Raw genomic sequence first — 20,228 nt, 5'->3', positions numbered from 1 at the left:
GTTATGTATTAACACGTGAGATGTAAAACTTTAATTTTGTCTGAAGTAAGAGATATGTAGGTTAAACAATAATATATGGGAAAAATGTGGCTATTATCCCAGTCTCCTCAAGTATTGAATCTGTATTAGAAAAATATATGTTTATAAGTGGTAAAAGTTGGCTTCTATTAGTTTCAACTTACATATAGGATTCTTTTCCACAAATCCAGTGTGTCAATAGAAGGAATGTGTTATCATATTGTTTAATATCAATTTATTGTCTATGTAGGTGCCAGATGGATGCCAGATGGACTTAATTTGGCCATCCTGAAGGAAAGAAAAAAACATAAGGAAGCATCAATAACTACTCCTTTGATTTAGAACTAAACTGCGAGAACTGTCGAGTCTTCAGAAAGGAATAGTTAATAATTTGAATACATAGACCTGGAGGAGGAAGGTGGCTCTTTTGGAAAAGTACATGCTCTATAAACACTGGACCCTTGGCTCAATGTCCAGACCCCATGTAAAATTGTACATATGGTGGCATACACTTATAATTCTAGTGCTGTGGAGGCTAAAAGATCCTGACCAGCCAATTTAGTCTACAATACAAGATCCAGGCCAAGCAGAGATACTTTCTCAAAGAAGGTAGATAGTATTTATAAGGAAGATACCAGAAAGTGTTATTCCTCTTCATCAGGCATAGGTAAAGAGAAATCTACACATGCATGCATATGTACAAAGGGAATAATGTGCATGAACATCTATTAATCTTTTCCTCATCTAAATTTAAAGGAGTGGGGCTCGATTTATGTTATTTATTTATTAGGTTCTGCACAATTACTGGAACATTACCCTTAATCTAAATCTCTGATTGCCAGATGTGCTCCCCCAAAACTTGCTGTTTGAAACTTTCTGGTTTACTTCTGCATTAGCAGTCTGGTTTCCTGGGGCAGCATATCACTCTGGCACAAGCCACTGGTCCATGATGTCTCCTGGAAGACCTTCTCTTCTCCCATGATCCCTCCTCTCTCTCTGTCTCTCTGCCTCTCTCTGTCTGTCTCTGTCTGTCTGTCTGTCTGTCTGTCTGTCTCTGTATCTCTCTTTCTCTCTTCTCCTCATCCTCCTGGTAGTGCCTGTCATAGCTCAGAGAAAAGGAATGATAAATAAACAGAGGAATGACTTCTCAAGCTGGTATTTTCTGGTTGAGGAAGGGCTCAGAGTAAAGGGAGAACAGAACGCGGCTGTGAATTCTGACACAGAATTTTGTAAATGATCTGCCTAAAAGACTGACCACTACGGGATCATTAGAAAACCAAGAATAGGGAAGCTCTGGGTCTGATGGGAGTGGGGCTTAGGAGGACAATGACAAAAAGTGGAATGGAATGGATCTCAGAAGACTGCCTTATTCATCTACAATGAATTCATGTTTATGAAAGAATAAAACACTGAGATAGTCCAGATTTACAAAGAAACAGATATCAGGTTGAAGCTAAGTTAAGGACCATTAGACAAACAATCAAACCCTACAATCTGGGTCTAGCACTCATTCAGAAAGCAGAATGGAGGCACTGATAAGTCTCTGAGAGAGGAAGGATACAGAAGAAATGAGAGCAAGACAAACATAAACTTATATTTTCTTCTCAAAATAAACCTGAAATATTTATAACTAATAATTGAAGGTCAGTAAGTAAAGAAGGAGTTAGAGCAACATGGAACAAATTGGAGGTAGGTAGTAGAATTGATGTAAAAAGTCACATAGGAGCCGGGCAGTGATGGTGCATGCCTTTAATCCCAGCACATGGGAGGCAGAGGCAGGTGGATTTCTGAGTTCGAGGTCAGCCTGGTCTACAGAGTGAGTTCCAGGACAGCCAGGGCTACACAGAGAAACCCTGTCAAAAATCAAAACAAAACAAAACAAACAAACAAACAAACAAAACCAACAACAACAAAAAAAACACATAAGAAATTGATTAAAAAATAATAGAATACATGTTAAAAAAGAATTTCAAAGTAAATGAATATACTTTATAAGAAAAATAGCCAACAACATGCACTATGTGAAATATAGGTTTTTTGTTTTTCCAAACAAAAATACATCTAACAAAACAACAAGAGATGGCAAAATGAGTGTTCTAGTGCAGGAAAATGAAAATTTCATTTAATACAAACCTGAAAAGGTTGATTAAACAATGATAAAAACAGAGTGGACATGTAGGTACATAGGAAGGCAAATAAGAAATATTTAAAACAGAAATCGTTAGCAGAAGAAAAAAAGGTCAGCCTTTCTCTAGAGTGACAGCGTGGACTTACTGCAGTTGTACGTCACTCTGCTGTTGCATTAGATGACAAAATATAAATAAATGCATGCACAGGACCTAGGAAAAGATAACAAACACATACAATTACATTCCTAGCTAAATATGTTCATGAGAATAGGGAACGATAGATTAAAAGGAGGAACGAGTTGTGTTGCACAGCGCAGGAGTCCTCCAGAAGAAGTAAAGACTCAAAGAACCAGTTACCGTTGCTGTTACATCCGCAGTTGCACAAAGAAAAATAAACGATGCAGAAGCAGCTAAATTATGAGCAAACGCTCAGAAGATGAGAGTTATTTGAACACAATTTTTTTTCAGCTTTGAACTACTCATCAAAAGACTCCTCTTGTGCAAAGGAGATCTTCCATGAGAGAGTTTTATCTCCTGTTTTCAGGCAGGGAAAAAGATTGGGATGTCTTTCTTGCATCTGCTGTTTCTCATGTGCGTTTTAACCCCCAGTAGTCCACGTGTCAAAGGGTCCTATTTCAGGGCGTTGTATTCTACCACTCTGCATGGCTCCTTATTCAAAGTGACGAATCCACATGACTGACAGCAGGAAGAAAGGGAAATCAGCCTGTGGCGTAGAAATCCTGTATTTTCTTCTTGATGTGGCAATCGGAGAGCCAGAATTAATGCACTTCAACTTTCAATTTCATTCATCTCACTTTTATCCTGGAGTGACAGTGCAGGGACACTTGGGAGACCCTTCGGAAGTCTGCATGTCCCCGAGGGCCCCCTGCTGGTTAGGAGATGAGGTTAACTGTAGCATACATCATACTTTGGCAGCCTATTGGTCACGCCAGTGACTGGCTGCCAAGGCTAATGCAGAACGACACACAAATAAGATCCCAGGATCCAATTGGCCTTGCTTTTCTCATTTCCAGAGTACTGTGTTCTCGCGAATTTGAAAGTTCTTCAATTTATAAATTCTACTCCCGAAGCAGAGTGAATCAAAGCACTTGTGGCATTTGAGTCTCTCTTCCTGGGGAATGATTTATTGTGTTTGAGGTTTCATTGTGCTTCTATGGGAGGAAATAGGCTGCTGCGTAAACATTTCCTCGCTGTGAAAATGTGCTCTGAGCAGCCCGGAGCATGTGCCAAGAAGTTCTAACGTTGCTTGAAAATTATGACTGCTCCATTAAGGATCCCTGAATTTTTCAATATTCAATGTAACCATGTGATTAATTTGTACCTCCTCAATTCTAGATGACTGCTTTCCAAATGCTCTCTAATCTCAGCACATTTAAAAAATAATTAAAATGCAATTTACCGGTTTTTAAGAGTGTTTGCAATGGATGTTCATAAATGTTTCAGGTAAGGCTTTTTTCTGAGTTTTTTTTTTTTTTTCCTTCAAATAGTGTCTCCCCTCCAATCCCTTTAATTCAACATTTAACAGGTACAGCGATTTCTCATAAATAAACATGTGAACTGATTGAAAGGAGTGATTAAATGGCATTCAAAAGCTAGCGTCCTATCCTCCTTTCCTAGAAAGTCTCTCAAACAGTTTCAATTAAAAAGAAATGAACACCTCAGAAAAAAAGAGGGCATCTGAATCAGTTACAGTAAAGGTCAAGGTCCCTGGGAAGGCGGTCCGCTGTGGTTAGGGTGGGCAAGAAGAAGAAATGGAGGATTGAGTTTCAGGCCTCAGATTCGTTTGTCTCTGGAAAAGGCCTTTCCATCTGGTTAAGTGAAGATGAATGGATGAAGAATCACAGCGTTCTTACTTAATCAGCTTAATCACCTTGAAAAATTGAGGTAGTTATTCTGCCTACCAGGCATGAAAGGGCCTAAGTGATATTTGCCAAGTTGTTTCCACACCTTGATTATCAAGTTGTATGTGTTGCCACGGTGCTGGCGTCGCTTCAAATTTACTTCCTCTCGGCATCCCGGCTAATGTTTGGGAAAGCAAAATAAAATAAGTAGAGATAGGTTTTGTCTTTTTAAAATATTTTCGAATGCCCCCTCCCCCAAAGTCTGACAGAGAAAGAACACGGGTGTTTGCTACCCAATCTGGGCTCTAATTTAAATGAGGAGCTATTTAGCATTAGGTAATGCTGCTTAGGATAGAATGTTTTCAGTACAGTAGCGGGAGCAGCCATGTCAGCCACATAGCAACCACAGAGGCTGCTGATGAGAGTCAGGTACTCTCCCCTCTGTGCTGCTACCACATTGTATTCCTGTAATGCGTACATTGTTTCTATGGATTAAACACAATTGTAGCACTATTTTGGCCTTAGAAAAGAAGTGTTCAGAATTTAGCTTTTCCAGAGTTGAAAGATTCGGAGCTCTGGAAGACTCAAAGGTGGGACTATCTTTGCCAAAGAATAGAATCATCACGTGTTCCTTCTCTCTCGTTTCTAAAACCATCTGCTGCAGCTTGACTGCATCTCCTACTCTCTTCCTGGTGAAGATAGTAAAGTATCCCTAAGGTCATTTGGACACAATCCTAACAATCCCCAAAGCTTCCACACTGGTGGGGGGGTGGGGGGTGGGGATTCAAGCAAATAGACTCTTCACAATACAGGTTTTCCTCACTGTTTTGAAGTTCCCTTCTTATCAGACTCTATTTTTTCCTTTACTAAAGGGAATATAGGAACATATTTGAAAATGTTTATCTTGAAGATGAGAAGAAAGTTGGGCTGGCAAGACAGTGCAATGGGTAAAGACACTTGCCACCACCCTAGCTACCTGAATTTGATACCTAGTCATACCATTGGTGATAGGAGAAACCAACTTCTACAAATCATCCTCTGCATGTATGCTATAGCATGTTCACACACACACACATACACACACAAACACACACACACACACATACACACACACACACATACACACACACACACAAATATGATCATATAATAATTATAAAATTTTAAAAGAAAAATTATTTATTGCAAAATGTGGCTATAATTTATATTTTTATGTTTTCAAAAATAACCTGAGAGATTTTTAGATCAATTTAGAATGAAAAGTGAAGTGGTTTCAATACAGACATAGGAAATACAGTAGAAAAAAAAAAGCCAGGCGTGGTGGCACATGCCTTTAATCCCAGCACATGGGAGGCAGAGGCAGGTGGATTTCTGAGTTCCAAGCCAGCCTGGTCTACAAAGTGAGTTCCAGGATAGCCAGGGCTATACAGAGAAACCCTGTCTTGACCCCCCCAATCCACTGCCAAAAAGGAAATAGAGTAGATTTTAGACACTGTGATAACAAATGAATATTCATCTTTTAGACTGATGTCATGTTGTATGCCTTTAATTCAGCACTTAGGAGGTAGAGACAGGCAGCTCTCTATACAAGGCCTACATAAAGAAATATTAGGCCAATTAAGTGTACAGAGTGATGCTCTATTTCAAGTAAATAAGTATTGAAATAATATATTTATTTGCATCTATAATTTCAAACTGTAACCATTTAACCTGCAGTTATCCTATAGTAGTTATTCCAAAAATACAAATTGTGTTGACTCACAGATGAATGAATAGACATATGGAGGAATAGATGGGTGAAAAAACTAGAATTTCCTGTTTCTGCAAATTTTTATATGATTGTATTACAACAAACGAAGTTTACATGTGAAGATAAAAATGTCTATATGTGAGTATGTGTGTGTTTGCGTGTTTTTGTAAGTTTGTGTGTGTATTTGTATGTATATGTATGTATGTGTTTATGTGTGCATATGTGTGTTTTTGTGTAGTGTGTGTTAGGTATCTGTGTATATATGTCTGTGTGTGTGTGTTTCTGGACTTCTTTCAGTAAATTAAGAACAAGTGTCTAATTTACTACAGAGGTATTTAAGTCTTTTACATTTCAAGCCAGAATTACTAATTGGATACTTTAAAATATAGGGTTGCAAGTTGCATACAATTATCTATTATTTTGCAGGCTAAGCAACTGGTACTACATAAATACCATTTGTTGTAACTGAATTATCTTACTTTTTGTTAAAATATTAACACAACCAAAATCTGGACTTCATATGTGTGTGTATCAGGTCTACCATAACAAATGCCACAGATCTAATGACCTAGACTGTAGACTGTATTTCTCCACCCTTGAAGGCTAGAAATCTAAGATCAAGGGATGGTGAAGATTTGTTTCTGTTAAGTCTCCTCTTTCTGCCTCATTAAAGGCTCATTTCCATTTTACAGAAAGGGATAGCAATAGTATAGGGTTAAGGCTATGCCTGTGTGCCCACCTTATTTAGCCATTTGTTAATCCTTTTGGGGCTCTATCTATAAATACATCATTTTAGCAGATCCACAGAACATATTCCATGAGTAGTACTTGAACACCTTATCACCTTCATTAGTGAAAATTGTTCTAAATACTGACATGTGGGATATGTAGACAGGAAAATATATCAGACAGGGAAGACCATTCTTCCAAAACGAGTTCAAAGTTAATATATTTCAGAGGCATTATAAGCCATAACGATGGAGAGAATGACTGAATTTCTATCTCTTATTTCATATAGAGAACAATGTCAGACTTAAGCTGCAGAGACCTTAAGCCCCTAGAGCAGCAATAGTAGAAGTTTGGACACACCCTGACATTGGGATTAGTTTTAACTTGTAAAATGGGAAGTAAGAGCCTATGTAAAAAACAATAGGACAGTGAACCCTAGGCTGAAGGAAGTTCAAGTATTGTATCATAGAGTCTCTGGTTTGTTTGTTGAATACTGCCTGATGAAAGTCTGTTGTGTCTCTGTGAGGTCCTTTCTGTGCTAGAGATTATGACAACTATGCTTAGGTGATAAGCTAATCCAAAGAGCAAGTGTTAATCAAGAGAGAGAGCATGAGAGAGAGAGAGAGAGAGAAAGAGAGAGAGAGAGAGAGAGAGAGAGAGAGAGAGAGAGAGAGAGAGAGAGAGATTGAGGGAGAGAAAAAGAGAAGGAGGGAGGGAGGGAGGAAAGAAGAGAGACAGAGAGAGAGAAACAGAGAGAGAGAGAGAGACAGAGAGAGAGACATAGAGAGAGAGAGACAGAGAGAGAGAAAGAGAGAGGATTCCTTGCTTTCTAGTCTCATGATTTCTTAACTCCACAAAACACTTTTTTTTTGAAAACAGAAATATTTAGCCTACCATAGAAATATTTTTTTCTATCAGCCTCACTCCCCAAAAATAGTAAATAAAAGATCCAAATAACCACCTTTCTGATGGAGGTCTTCTGAAATCCAACACAAAATCTAAGGATCAACAGAAAACAAAGTCCAGGGCTTAGGTAAATATAACTGTATGTAATGAGAAAAGAAAAACCATGCCACATATGAGCTGACTTTTTACATGAAAAGAAAAGTACAAAGGAAGTAGAAAGGCAAGCTAAATAAATAAGGTCATTGGCAAGAAGGGCTTCCTTCTGGTACTTTATGTGTGCCTGAGTGAAGGTGCATTTGCAAGTGATCTTTCAAGTCATCTGAGTAAAATCACCTGCTTTTTTAAGCTCTATAGAATAGCATATACAAGCAAGCATTCATTTTCCTTGCTGCTGTCAATAATGAGTATTAAGAAGGTGATTTACAGGCATCCCAATAGATGTAATGATATTCTTAAAATAATGACTTATGGACAAAACAAGATGCCAATAGAACAGGAGAGGAATAGAGAGAGTGAGTTTTTATGTCATTATTGAGTCTTAAGCTTAGTGCTTTAAGAAAGCCAAGTCTACATTTTTTGGAGTTCTAAATCTTGAATTACCTCACATATACTCAACCCACTCACTGAGGAAAACTGTTCTGAATACCTGTTATTATTCCTTCCAAATATGACAAAATATATTATTCAAGAAGCTATCTTCACAGTGAACCTGTCACTGTCATCTTAGCTCTAAGCAACCGAATGTTACACTTCAGTGAAATTCTTTAGCAGACACCAGGACTTATTTGTGCTGTTTTGGCAATGAGTTGATTCTGATTACATATCCACAGTAGAAGCTTTTTATAAACAATTTAAATGAATCATTTTCTTGTACTGTACAATTGACAGCTATTGGGTGTCCCCTGTCTTGACACGGCTGTTATTAATTCCTGAGCATACATTCTCTTATATCACATGTGATTTAATGCATGTATGGTCTAGTGAAATTTGAATCAAACACATACAAGGTTTTTCCATTTCCTTACTATCATGTTGTGCTTATCTCTGAATCTTAGGTTAGGGTTTAATTGCTGTGATGAGACAAAATGGCCAAGGCAACTCTTAGAAAGGCAAACATTTAATGAGGGCTGGCTTACTTTCAGAACTTCAGTCCATTATCATTGTGGGAAGCTTTGCAGCATGCAAATAGACATGATGCTAGAAGAGAAGCTGAGAGTTCTACATCTTGATCTGAAGGCAGCTAGGAGAATATTGTTCTGTACTGGGCAGAGTTTGATCCCTAGGAGTCTTCAAAGCCCACAGTGACACACAGTGACACAGTTACTCTGACAAAACCACAGCTAATAGTAGCACTTTCCATAGGCCAAGTATATTCAAACCACCAAACTTGGCCTTACTGTCAATACAAATGTTCAAGTCCATTATGAGAAGAGGAAGGATAACAAACTCCTTCAATGTGTATTTGAATGATAAACTCATTCAAATACCTAAAGTACAATTCTGGGTTAGATTCATAGCCAGGGATCTCAGAAGGGAGAGCTACTCAGTACAGATCCTTTGAGGATAGATTTTTCTTATAACAGACTGAGGATTATGTACTGTCTTCCTTAGAGATATAATCAGATATAGACTAATGCCAAGAAAAGCTAATCCCCTTAAAAGCTATTCATGTGTATTTGGTGTACAAAGCAATGGGTTTTGTAATAAGTTTATTCAAGTGTATCATATAGTTTGATCATATTCCCTCTGCATTACCCTCTCCTGCTATCCTCTACTGTAACGTTCCCCTTTCCCCAAAGACAGCCTACCCTCTTTAATTATCACCTTGTATGTGAATGTATATGTGTATCTGTGTATGTATGTGTGGGTCTATACTTGTGTGTCTGTGTGTGTCTCTACACAATCTATGTTCCACACAACAAAAAAGTATTTCAGAATTTTCTTACTAGTTCACCCTTAATTTCACTTGATATTCTTATTGTCAATCCTAACAGGAGAGCCATTTCTCTTTTCTCACCTTGTGCTTACTATGTGTTCCCTATTCTTTGAAGTAACGATGTTCCTGATTTTGTTATAAATTCTGAACTAGAGCCTCCAAGCTATGACTTACCTAATGTAGATGAGTCGGTAAAACATGCAGCAAGAGCTTTGTGTAGACTGTTTGTTTGAGTATGAATTTTAAAATAGAGTTACTTGAGATGGAATATTGATATTAAGTCAAATATAACTATGCTATAGATCCCCTCAGCCTCCATTTCCCCTACCATTATAGGCCAAGAATCAAAATCCAGTGGCTCCTGAGAGGGAAGCAAAGTAGGACAGCCGATAGAGAAAGAGACCATAGGCAGCAGTGAGCACGGCGAGAACAGTCTCTCTCTCAGGAGGTAGCCCATGCCAAGATGAGGTTTCTGGGGTTTGCACATACCTGGACCACACTTTTGTCCAGCCCTGCTCCCCATGGTTCACAATATGTAGTTAAGGCAACTTGAAGTAAGTATATTGGTGGCATTTCCTTGTTATTACTATTGGAGGGGTCAATGTTTCCTTCTGAAAATAGTAAAATTAATGATATTTACTTGCTAATAGTTGGGGGAAGGCTCTGCCCATTCTTGCATAGAAATAACTTACTCTCAGGTAGATGCTAAGAAGAAGGCTGCCTAATTAATGTCATCAGTGATTTTTGAGTGGTCATAGTTTCTAAGAAATAACTCCCACACCAACCTCCAAAGAAACTCTATTTCCTACTGATATACTAAGAAAGATATTTAGAAAATAGGGAGATAAAATAATAAGTGGTATGTAGTCTAAAAGTTAATGAAAAATATAAAATTGAATTGAATATAAATCTGAAGATTAGTTTATCGTGTTCTACCACTGTGTTCTAGACTCATATTTGCAAATGCAGATTATATAGTAGTTACTAAATTAGAATTGTTACCCCCAGGGTCAAAAAAGAAACATGAATGTAATATTTATGTTCTGAAACCCTGAGGGAACAGAAGCCCTCTATCTTTAGTGGATATTTGTTTAATATAGTTTGAAATTATCACTTGACCCATTTCTAACAAATGATACAGACTAAACATTTATAAGATCTGGCTCATAAAAACACAATTTTGCAATTCAGTGTGTAATTGGTCACAAATTAAGACTGTGACTGAATAAACTTTTATTTGTATGAACTGTATAAACCTTTATTAACATAGAAAATGTAATGGTATCTAGCAAAGTTGCTTTCTTTCTCCACCCGGTTTACCTGAATCCTTGAATGTTGTCAGATTACAGCTAAGGGTTAAACAGCTGAGGAACATTTAATTTATATTTATTATTTTTACCTTTGGTCATATTCAAATTAATTTCTGTGTATTCAATATCTTCTTTCTTCCATTAGTAGCAAGACAGTAAGTTCATTTCTGATTTTAGTTAATTTTTTATTTTTTTTTATTGTTACTGCTGCTTTCATTTTTTTAATTAGGTATTTTCCTCGTTTACATTTTCAATGCTATCCCAAAGGTCCCCCATACCCACTACCCCAATCCCCTACCCACCCACTCCCCCTTTTTGGCCCTGGCGTTCCCCTGTACTGGGGCATATAAAGTTTGCGTGTCCAATGGGCCTCTCTTTGCAGTGTTGGCCGACTAGGCCATCTTTTGATACATATGCAGCTAGAGACAAGAGCTCCGGGGTACTGGTTAGTTCATATTGTTCTTCCACCTATAGGGTTGCAGTTCCCTTTAGGGCCTTGGGTAATTTCTCTAGCTCCTCCATTGGGGGCCGTGTGACCCATCCAATAGCTGACTGTGATCGTCCACTTCTGTGTTTGCTAGGCCCCGGCATAGTCTCACAAGGGAGAGCTATATCTGGGTCCTTTCAGCAAAATCTTGCTAGTGTATGCAATGGTGTCAGCATTTGGAAGCTGGTTATGGGATGGATCCCTGCATATGGCAATCACTAGATGGTCCATCCTTTCGTCACAGCTCCAAATTTTGTCTCTGTAACTCCTTCCATGGGTGTTTTGTTCCCATTTCTAAGAAAGGGTAAAGTGTCCACACTTTGGTCTTCGTTCTTCTTGAATTTCATGCGTTTGGCAAGTTGTATCTTACATCTTGGGTATCCTAAGTTTCGGGGCTAATATCCACTTATCAGTGAGTACATATTGTGCGAGTTCCTTTGTGATTGGGTTACGTCACTCAGGATGATACCCTCCAGGTCCATCCATTTGACTAGGAATTTCATAAATTCATTTTTTTAATAGCTGAGTAGTATTCCATTGTGTAAATGTACCACATTTTCTGTATCCATTCCCCTGTTGAGGGGCATCTGGGTTCTTTCCAGCTTCTGGCTATTATAAACAAGGCTGCTATGAACATAGTGGAGCATGTGTCCTTCTTACCAGTTGGGACATCTTCTGGATATATGCCCAGGAGAGGTATTTCAGGAGTGAAGTTTTGGTAATGTTCCTCAAACATCAGATACATTGTTTAATAATAGTGTTCAAGTGATTATAGCAGTCTGTACTTAGCCAGTATGTCTTAGGGACCATCGGATTTCCTTGAATTACTCCTTTCATCAATAGGCTCATTTCATTTTTACTTTCCAGGGCCATCTCTTGGATTGGTTCATGTTGAATGAACCAATTGGTGTCTATCTTTCCCTGACTTGAATCCTCAGCTAAATCCACTACAGTTTCCTCATTGCTACATCCTGTTGTTGTCAATAGCTTTACTTTTGTACCCTACCCCCCATCCTCTGGATCGTTTTTTCAAGCCCTGGTTTCTATCTTGTCTCTTGTGTAAAATCTGACTACTCAAAGAAGACAAGGGTTTTTGTTTTGTTTTCACATTTTTTTCATTTTATTTTATGTGCATTGGTGTGATAGTGTCAGATAACCCAGGACTAGAAAATAAGACAGTTGCAAGCTGCTGTGTGTTTGCTGGGAATTGAACCCTGGACCTCTGGAAGAGCAGCCAGTGCTCTTAACCTATGAGCCATTTCTCGAGCTGCAATGTAGACAAGATTTTTACCATGGGATATGTTCTATCTCCTGGTGAATTCTGCATTTCTGTCTTCTGGATCTGCAAGCCTGGGCTTACTTGACTGTGCTTTGTACAATAGACCCGACCAGCAGTAGGCTTCTCTGTGTTGCAGTTGGCTTCTTCTGTTCCTGTGATTTTGAATATAGAGTGACTAAATGTACCTGAGAGGTTCTGATGCTCAACAGGCGTCTAGCATAGTGTCTTGTATGTTAACCAACACTAAATGTAAGAGGAAATATAGAAAAATGAGAGAGGAAAGTTTTTTTTCTTTTTAAAAAAAAATGTAGTATTCATAATATTTTCTTTGAATTTTGAAATTGAGTCATTAAGAAAGCTGTTTCCTAAAAATATATTTTAAGATATAATGTGAAATGACAATACATTTGTAGACTACGTACAACTTTGAGCTGACCTTTGCTGGCAGCTTTTGTGTTGTAGGAAGATTTGTTCTGTATTTTTAGGAACAAAAGATATCCTCCAGAGCAGACTGCTGCTGAATTCTGCTAATACGTGGATGCCTTTTCTAGCTCTTCCTCTGTTGTTGACGGTTCACTGACTGACCAGTGTTTCTCTTTCCTTTAACCTCCCCTTGGTGTTTTATGACAGTTCTTATACTGTCAGCATATGCCTCCCTGATGTCACCACCAGTTTGAACCTGAAGACCACACCTTGAAGGTTTCTGATTGAGGAAGACACTGACGATTCCCATTCTCTTAGTAAGAATTTCTTAACCTTACTGTTGACTAATACCAAATTGTGCCTGAATTCAATGCATATGCTTAACATTGTTTAAAAGTCTACTTCTTATATCACTCATAATTGATTTATACTTAATAGAAGATTTTATGGTTTTAATATATAAAAGGAGGATGTGTTCATTTTATTATAGAGCAGCTAAATCCTTCTCTCTTTATTCAAACCTGAAGCTTTGTTGTTTTACTTTTTCAGTGCTAGAGATCAAATCCGGTGACTTGGTCATGCTAGTCAAATAATTTACTACTGATCCACAGTCCCCAACCCTTGACTTAATGTCATTGTGGATCTGAAGTTGGCCTGAAGCTCACTATATGGTTGTCACTGCCTTTAGTCTGCTTCTCCTCCTACGCTTCTCCTCCTACTTCCATCTCCCTTATAGATCATTGATGTACACAACTATGCCTTGCTGGAAAAGGTGACTTTTAAGAAACTACTTACTGAAGAATGTTTTCTTTAACTTCTATTCTCCAAAGAATGTCAGTTATATAAAATAAATGTCACTTTGATTGTGTATGCATCTATTGCATGCTCTTGGGTTCTCAATGGAAGGGGGATTATGGTACCTGGGCATCATAAAGGATACCTAACAGTATGTTGCTGATGGAAACATTAACAGACTCAAAAGTCATAAACTTAGCAGAATATTGACTTTATTGATTTAATGACTGGCTTTTATCTACAACAATCTATCTAAAAAATCAGATATCTCTGGGGAGTGGTGGCGCATGCCTTTAATCCCAGCACTTGGGAGGCAGAGGCATGTGAATTTCTGAGTTCTAGGCCAGCCTGGTCTACAGAGTGAGTTCCAGGACAGCCAGGGCTACACAGCTACACAGAGAAACTCTGTCTCAAAAAAAGAATATATATATATATATATATATATATATATATATATATATATATATATACACATATATGATATTATATCTTAAGAAATTCTTTTAATTGTGTGAATTCATTTAGTATATTGTATATTTTTATAATGTAAACAGGACCTATGTGTCAAGTATTTTGCTCAATAAGAAGACAGAAAAATTTATTATCTGAACTGCTTAGATGGACCCAAAAGTAATATATAATGGACCCAAACTAATACAGAAGGTACTTCTTTCCATATTGGTTAACAATAACTACTTGCTTGAGTTATATTTGTAAAACTTACACTGTAGCATGCAAATCCATTTTTTCATTACTGATGCGGAGCAAAGAAAGCCAACAGGATAGCAAACACTAACATTTTGCCTCTAAGTGCTCAAGGACATAAAATAAATGAGCCATGGCTATTGATTGTCTTTGGCCTACATTATCTGCACAGGAACTATTAAGGAGGCTTTTCCATCTTCCTTTCATGCCTCATTTTCTCATACCATCTAATGAAGAGCTTCACTTAAACTATAATGTGCTACTCTCCCGAAAGTACATTTTTATGGCACTAAAAAGCAATACTTGCGTGTCATGAATGGTTTTCTCTGCTGTGTTTATTGGCTTGTCCCACTGTATGAAATTATAAGCCATTTCGAGAGCTGTGTGCTATTATCAGCTCTTTTAATTAATTTCTGACTTTAAAGTTTATTTTCTCAACCAAGCATACTGAATAACAAATAACACCACTCTGTTCAGAAAAATTTACTATGAGGGCCCAGGTGACAAATATATATGTATTTTCATTTTGAGATTTAGTTTAGGTTTCCTCCCACCTATTTGTGACTGAATGTTGGGTGGAGAACCTGAAATGTCTATCATCAGTTCTTATATTGGAAAGAATCATGTATAGTACTGACTTGATATGACAAAAATTACTGTCTGTACTTGGAAGAGAGAAGAGATGCAGATAATCTGCTGTGTAAGGGACAGTGAGTAGCACTGCCTTGGAGCATGGAATGGCAGGAACGGGAAGGATCTGCCTGTAGAGATCATACTGTCATCATGAAGACCTGAAATGTCCTTGGGAGAGAGGAGATGCCTTAGGAGAAGTTCTTTCTCCCCTCTAACAACTCATCTCCATTCTCTTTCCTCTTCCTTTCCCTCCACTTCCATTTCTTTCCTCTTATCTATTCTCATTCTCTCCCCCCCCCCCGAACACCCCTCTTCTCTCCTCTCTTCTCTATTTCTCTCATTTTGAAACATGGGAACTAAAACTTGGAATTAGTATCAACTCATTTTTTCCTATTATGTTGTTTTCTCTTCCACCTAATTTCTTGTTCCCTCCCTTTCTCTCTTCCCTTTCCTTCCTCTCTCTTTTTTTTTCCATTTTTTATTAGGTATTTAGCTCATTTACATTTCCAATGCTATACCAAAAGTCCCCCATACCCACCCACCCCCACTCCCCTACCCGCCCACTCCCCCTTTTTGGCCCTGGCGTTCCCCTGTACTGGGGCATATAAAGTTTGCGTGTCCAATGGGCCTCTCTTTCCAGTGATGGCCGACTAGGCCATCTTTTGATACATATGCAGCTAGAGTAAAGAGCTCCGGGGTACTGGTTAGTTCATGATGTTGATCCACCTATAGGGTTGCAGATCCCTTTAGCTCCTTGGGTACTTTCTCTAGCTCCTCCATTGGGAGCCCTGTGATCCATCCATTAGCTGACTGTGAGCATCCACTTCTGTGTTTGCTAGGCCCCGGCATAGTTTCACAAGAGACAGCTACATCTGGGTCCTTTCGATAAAATCTTTCTAGTGTATGCAATGGTGTCAGCGTTTGGATGCTGATTATAGGGTGGATCCCTGGATATGGCAGTCTCTACATGGTCCATCCTTTCATCTCAGCTCCAAACTTTGTCTCTGTAACTCCTTCCAAGGCTGTTTTGTTCCCAGTTCTAAGGAGGGGCGTAGTGTCCACACTTCAGTCTTCATTTTTCTTGAGTTTCATGTGTTTAGGAAATTGTATCTTATATCTTGGGTATCCTAGGTTTGGGGCTAATATCCACTTATCAGTGAGTACATATTGTGTGAGTTCCTTTGTGAATGTGTTACCTCACTCAGGATGATGCCCTCCAGGTCCATCCATTTGGCTAGGAATTTCATAAATTCATTCTTTTTAATAGCTGAGTAGTACTCCATTGTATAGATGTACCACATTTTCTGTATCCATTCCTCTGTTGAGGGGCATCTGGGTTCTTTCCAGCTTCTGGCTATTATAAATAAGGCTGCTATGAACATAGTGGAGCATGTGTCCTTCTTACCAGTTGGGGCATCTTCTGGATATATGCCCAGGAGAGGTATTGCTGGATCCTCCGGTAGTACTATGTCCAATTTTCTGAGGAACCACCAGACTGATTTCCAGAGTGGTTGTATAAGCCTGCAATCCCACCAACAATGGAGGAGTGTTCCTCTTTCTCCACATCCACACCAGCATCTGCTGTCACCTGAATTTTGATCTTAGCCATTCTGACTGGTGTGAGGTGGAATCTCAGCGTTGTTTTGATTTGCATTTCCCTGATGATTAAGGATGTTGAACAGTTTTTCAGGTGCTTCTCTGCCATTCGGTATTCCTCAGGTGAGAATTCTTTGTTCAGTTCTGAGCCCCATTTTTTAATGGGGTTATTTGATTTTCTGAAGTCCACCTTCTTGAGTTCTTTATATATGTTGGATATTAGTCCCCTATCTGATTTAGGATAGGTAAAGATCCTTTCCCAATCTGTTGGTGGTCTTTTTGTCTTATTGACGGTGTCTTTTGCCTTGCAGAAACTTTGGAGTTTCATTAGGTCCCATTTGTCAATTCTCGATCTTACAGCACAAGCCATTGCTGTTCTGTTCAGGAATTTTTCCCCTGTGCCCATATCTTCAAGGCTTTTCCCCACTTTCTCCTCTATAAGTTTCAGTGTCTCTGGTTTTATGTGAAGTTCCTTGATCCATTTAGATTTGACCTTAGTACAAGGAGATAAGTATGGATCAATTCGCATTCTTCTACATGATAACAACCAGTTGTGCCAGCACCAATTGTTGAAAATGCTGTCTTTCTTCCACTGGATGGTTTTAGCTCCCTTGTCGAAGATCAAGTGACCATAGGTGTGTGGGTTCATTTCTGGGTCTTCAATTCTATTCCATTGGTCTACTTGTCTATCTCTATACCAGTACCATGCAGTTTTTATCACAATTGCTCTGTAGTAAAGCTTTAGGTCAGGCATGGTGATTCCACCAGAGGTTCTTTTATCCTTGAGAAGAGTTTTTGCTATCCTAGGTTTTTTGTTATTCCAGATTAATTTGCAAATTGCTCCTTCTAATTCGTTGAAGAATTGAGTTGGAATTTTGATGGGGATTGCATTGAATCTGTAGATTGCTTTTGGCAAGATAGCCATTTTTACAATGTTGATCCTGCCAATCCATGAGCATGGGAGATCTTTCCATCTTCTGAGATCTTCTTTAATTTCTTTCTTCAGAGATTTGAAGTTTTTATCATACAGATCTTTCACTTCCTTAGTTAGAGTCACGCCAAGATATTTTATATTATTTGTGACTATTGAGAAGGGTGTTGTTTCCCTAATTTCTTTCTCAGCCTGTTTATTCTTTATGTAGAGAAAGGCCATTGACTTGTTGGAGTTAATTTTATATCCAGCTACTTCACCGAAGCTGTTTATCAGGTTTAGGAGTTCTCTGGTGGAATTTTTAGGGTCACTTATATATACTATCATATCATCTGCAAAAAGTGATATTTGACTTCCTCTTTTCCAATTTGTATCCCCTTGATCTCCTTTTGTTTTCGAATTGCTCTGGCTAATACTTCAAGTACTATGTTGAAAAGGTAGGGAGAAAGTGGGCAGCCTTGTCTAGTCCCTGATTTTAGTGGGATTGCTTCCAGCTTCTCTCCATTTACTTTGATGTTGGCTACTGGTTTGCTGTAGATTGCTTTTATCATGTTTAGGTATGGGCCTTGAATTCCTGATCTTTCCAGAACTTTTATCATGAATGGGTGTTGGATCTTGTCAAATGCTTTTTCTGCATCTAACGAGATGATCATGTGGTTTTTGTCTTTGAGTTTGTTTATATAATGGATTACATTGATGGATTTTCGTATATTAAACCATCCCTGTATCCCTGGAATAAAACCTACTTGGTCAGGATGGATGATTGCTTTAATGTGTTCTTGGATTCGGTTAGGGAGAATTTTATTGAGGATTTTTGCATCAATATTCATAAGAGAAATTGGTCTGAAGTTCTCTGTCTTTGTTGGATCTTTCTGTGGTTTAGGTATCAGAGTAATAGTGGCTTCATAAAATAAGTTGGGTAGAGTACCTTCTACTTCTATCTTGTGAAAAAGTTTGTGCAGAACTGGAAATAGATCTTCTTTGAAGGTCTGATAGAACTCTGCACTAAACCTGTCTGGTTCTGGGCTTTTTTTGGCTGGGAGACTATTTATAACTGCTTCTATTTCTTTATGGGATATGGGACTGTTTAGAAGGTCAACTTGATCCTGATTCAACTTTGGTACCTGGTATCTGTCCAGAAATTTGTCCATTTCGTCCAGGTTTTCCAGTTTTGTTGAGTATAGCCTTTTGTAGAAGGATCTGATGGTGTTTTGGATTTCTTCAGGATCTGTTGTTATGTCTCCCTTTTCAGTTCTGATTTTGTTAATTAGGATTTTGTCTCTGTGCCCTCTAGTGAGTCTAGCTAAGGGTTTATCTATCTTGTTGATTTTCTCAAAGAACCAACTCCTCGTTTGGTTAATTCTTTGAATAGTTCTTCTTGTTTCCACTTGGTTGATTTCACCCCTGAGTTTGATTATTTCCTGCCGTCTACTCCTCTTGGGTGAATTTGCTTCCTTTTTTTTCTAGAGCTTTTAGATGTGTTGTCAAGCTGCTAGTATGTGCTCTCTCCCGTTTCTTCTTGGAGGCACTCAGAGCTATGAGTTTCCCTCTTAGAAATGCTTTCATTGTGTCCCAAAGGTTTGGGTACATTGTGGCTTCATTTTCATTAAACTCTAAAAAGTCTTTAACTTCTTTCTTTATTCCTTCCTTGACCAAGGTATCATTGAGAAGAGTGTTGTTCAGTTTCCACGTGAGTGTTGGCTTTCTGTTATTTTTTTTTTGTTATTGAAGATCAGCCTTAGTGCATGGTGATCTGATAGGATACATGGGACAATTTCAATATTTTTGAATCTGTTGAGGCCTGTTTTGTGACCTATTAGGTGGTCAATTTTGGAGAAGGTACCATAAGGTGCTGAGAAGAAGGTATATCCTTTTGTTTTAGGATAAAATGTTCTGTAGATATCTGTCAGATCAATTTGTTTCATCACTTCTGTTAGTTTCAGTGTGTCCCTGTTTAGTTTCTGTTTTCATGATCTGTCCATTGGTGAAAGTGGTGTGTTGAAGTCTCCCACTATTATTGTGTGAGGTGCAATGTGTACTTTGAGCTTTACTAAAGTTTCTTTAATGAATGTGGCTGCCCTTGTATTTGGAGCATAGATATTCAGAATTGAGAGTTCCTCTTGGAGGATTTTACCTTTGATGAGAATGAAGTGCCCCTCCTTGTCTTTTTTGATGACTTTGGGTTGGAAGTCAATCTTATCAGATATTAGGATGGCTACTCCAGCTTGTTTCTTCATACCATTTGCTTGGAAAATTGTTTTCCAGCCTTTTATTCTGAGGTAGTGTCTATCTTTTTCTCTGAGATGTGTCTCCTGTAAGCAGCAAAATGTTGGGTCTTGTTTGTGTAGCCAGTTTGTTAGTCTATGTCTTTTTATTGGGGAGTTGAGACCATTGATGTTAAGAGATATTAAGGAAAAGTAATTGTTGCTTCCTGTTATTTTTGTTGTTAAAGTTGGCATTCTGTTCTTGTGGCTGTCTTCTTTTAGGTTTGTTGAGGAATTACCTTCTTGTTTTTTCTAGGGCGTTGTTCCCATTCTTGTATTGGTTTTTTTCTGTTATTATCCTTTGAAGGGCTGGATTCGTGGAGAGATAATGTGTGAATTTGGTTTTGTCATGGAATACTTTGGTTTCTCCATTTATGGTAATTGAGAGTTTGGCTGGGTATAGTAGCCTGGGCTGGAATTTGTGTTCTCTTAGTGTCTGTATAACATCTGTCCAGGCTCTTCTGGCTTTCATAGT

General features: G+C 38.3%; 1 protein-coding gene across 16 annotated transcripts in view; it reads left to right on the top strand.

The window, feature by feature from the left end:
* The window catches only part of Lingo2 (leucine rich repeat and Ig domain containing 2), a 1,254,967-nt gene that overhangs the window by 659,392 nt on the left and 575,347 nt on the right, over window positions 1–20,228 (top strand). For 10 of the 16 annotated variants that reach the window (XR_001784140.2, XM_017320198.2, XM_011250022.3 and 7 more), the window contains one exon: window positions 13,037–13,146. The exons of 5 other annotated variants lie outside the window; for them this stretch is intronic. The gene's annotated coding sequence lies outside the window, so the exon portion shown is untranslated. Of the gene's footprint in view, window positions 1–7,243; window positions 13,147–20,228 lie in introns of those variants that run through there. One more of the 16 variants, XM_030253529.1, reaches the window with a different exon arrangement.

The sequence above is a fragment of the Mus musculus genome, chromosome 4, assembly GCF_000001635.26.
Source record: "Mus musculus strain C57BL/6J chromosome 4, GRCm38.p6 C57BL/6J".
Taxonomy (NCBI): domain Eukaryota; kingdom Metazoa; phylum Chordata; class Mammalia; order Rodentia; family Muridae; genus Mus; species Mus musculus.
This window is presented reverse-complemented; position numbering and strand designations above follow the sequence as displayed.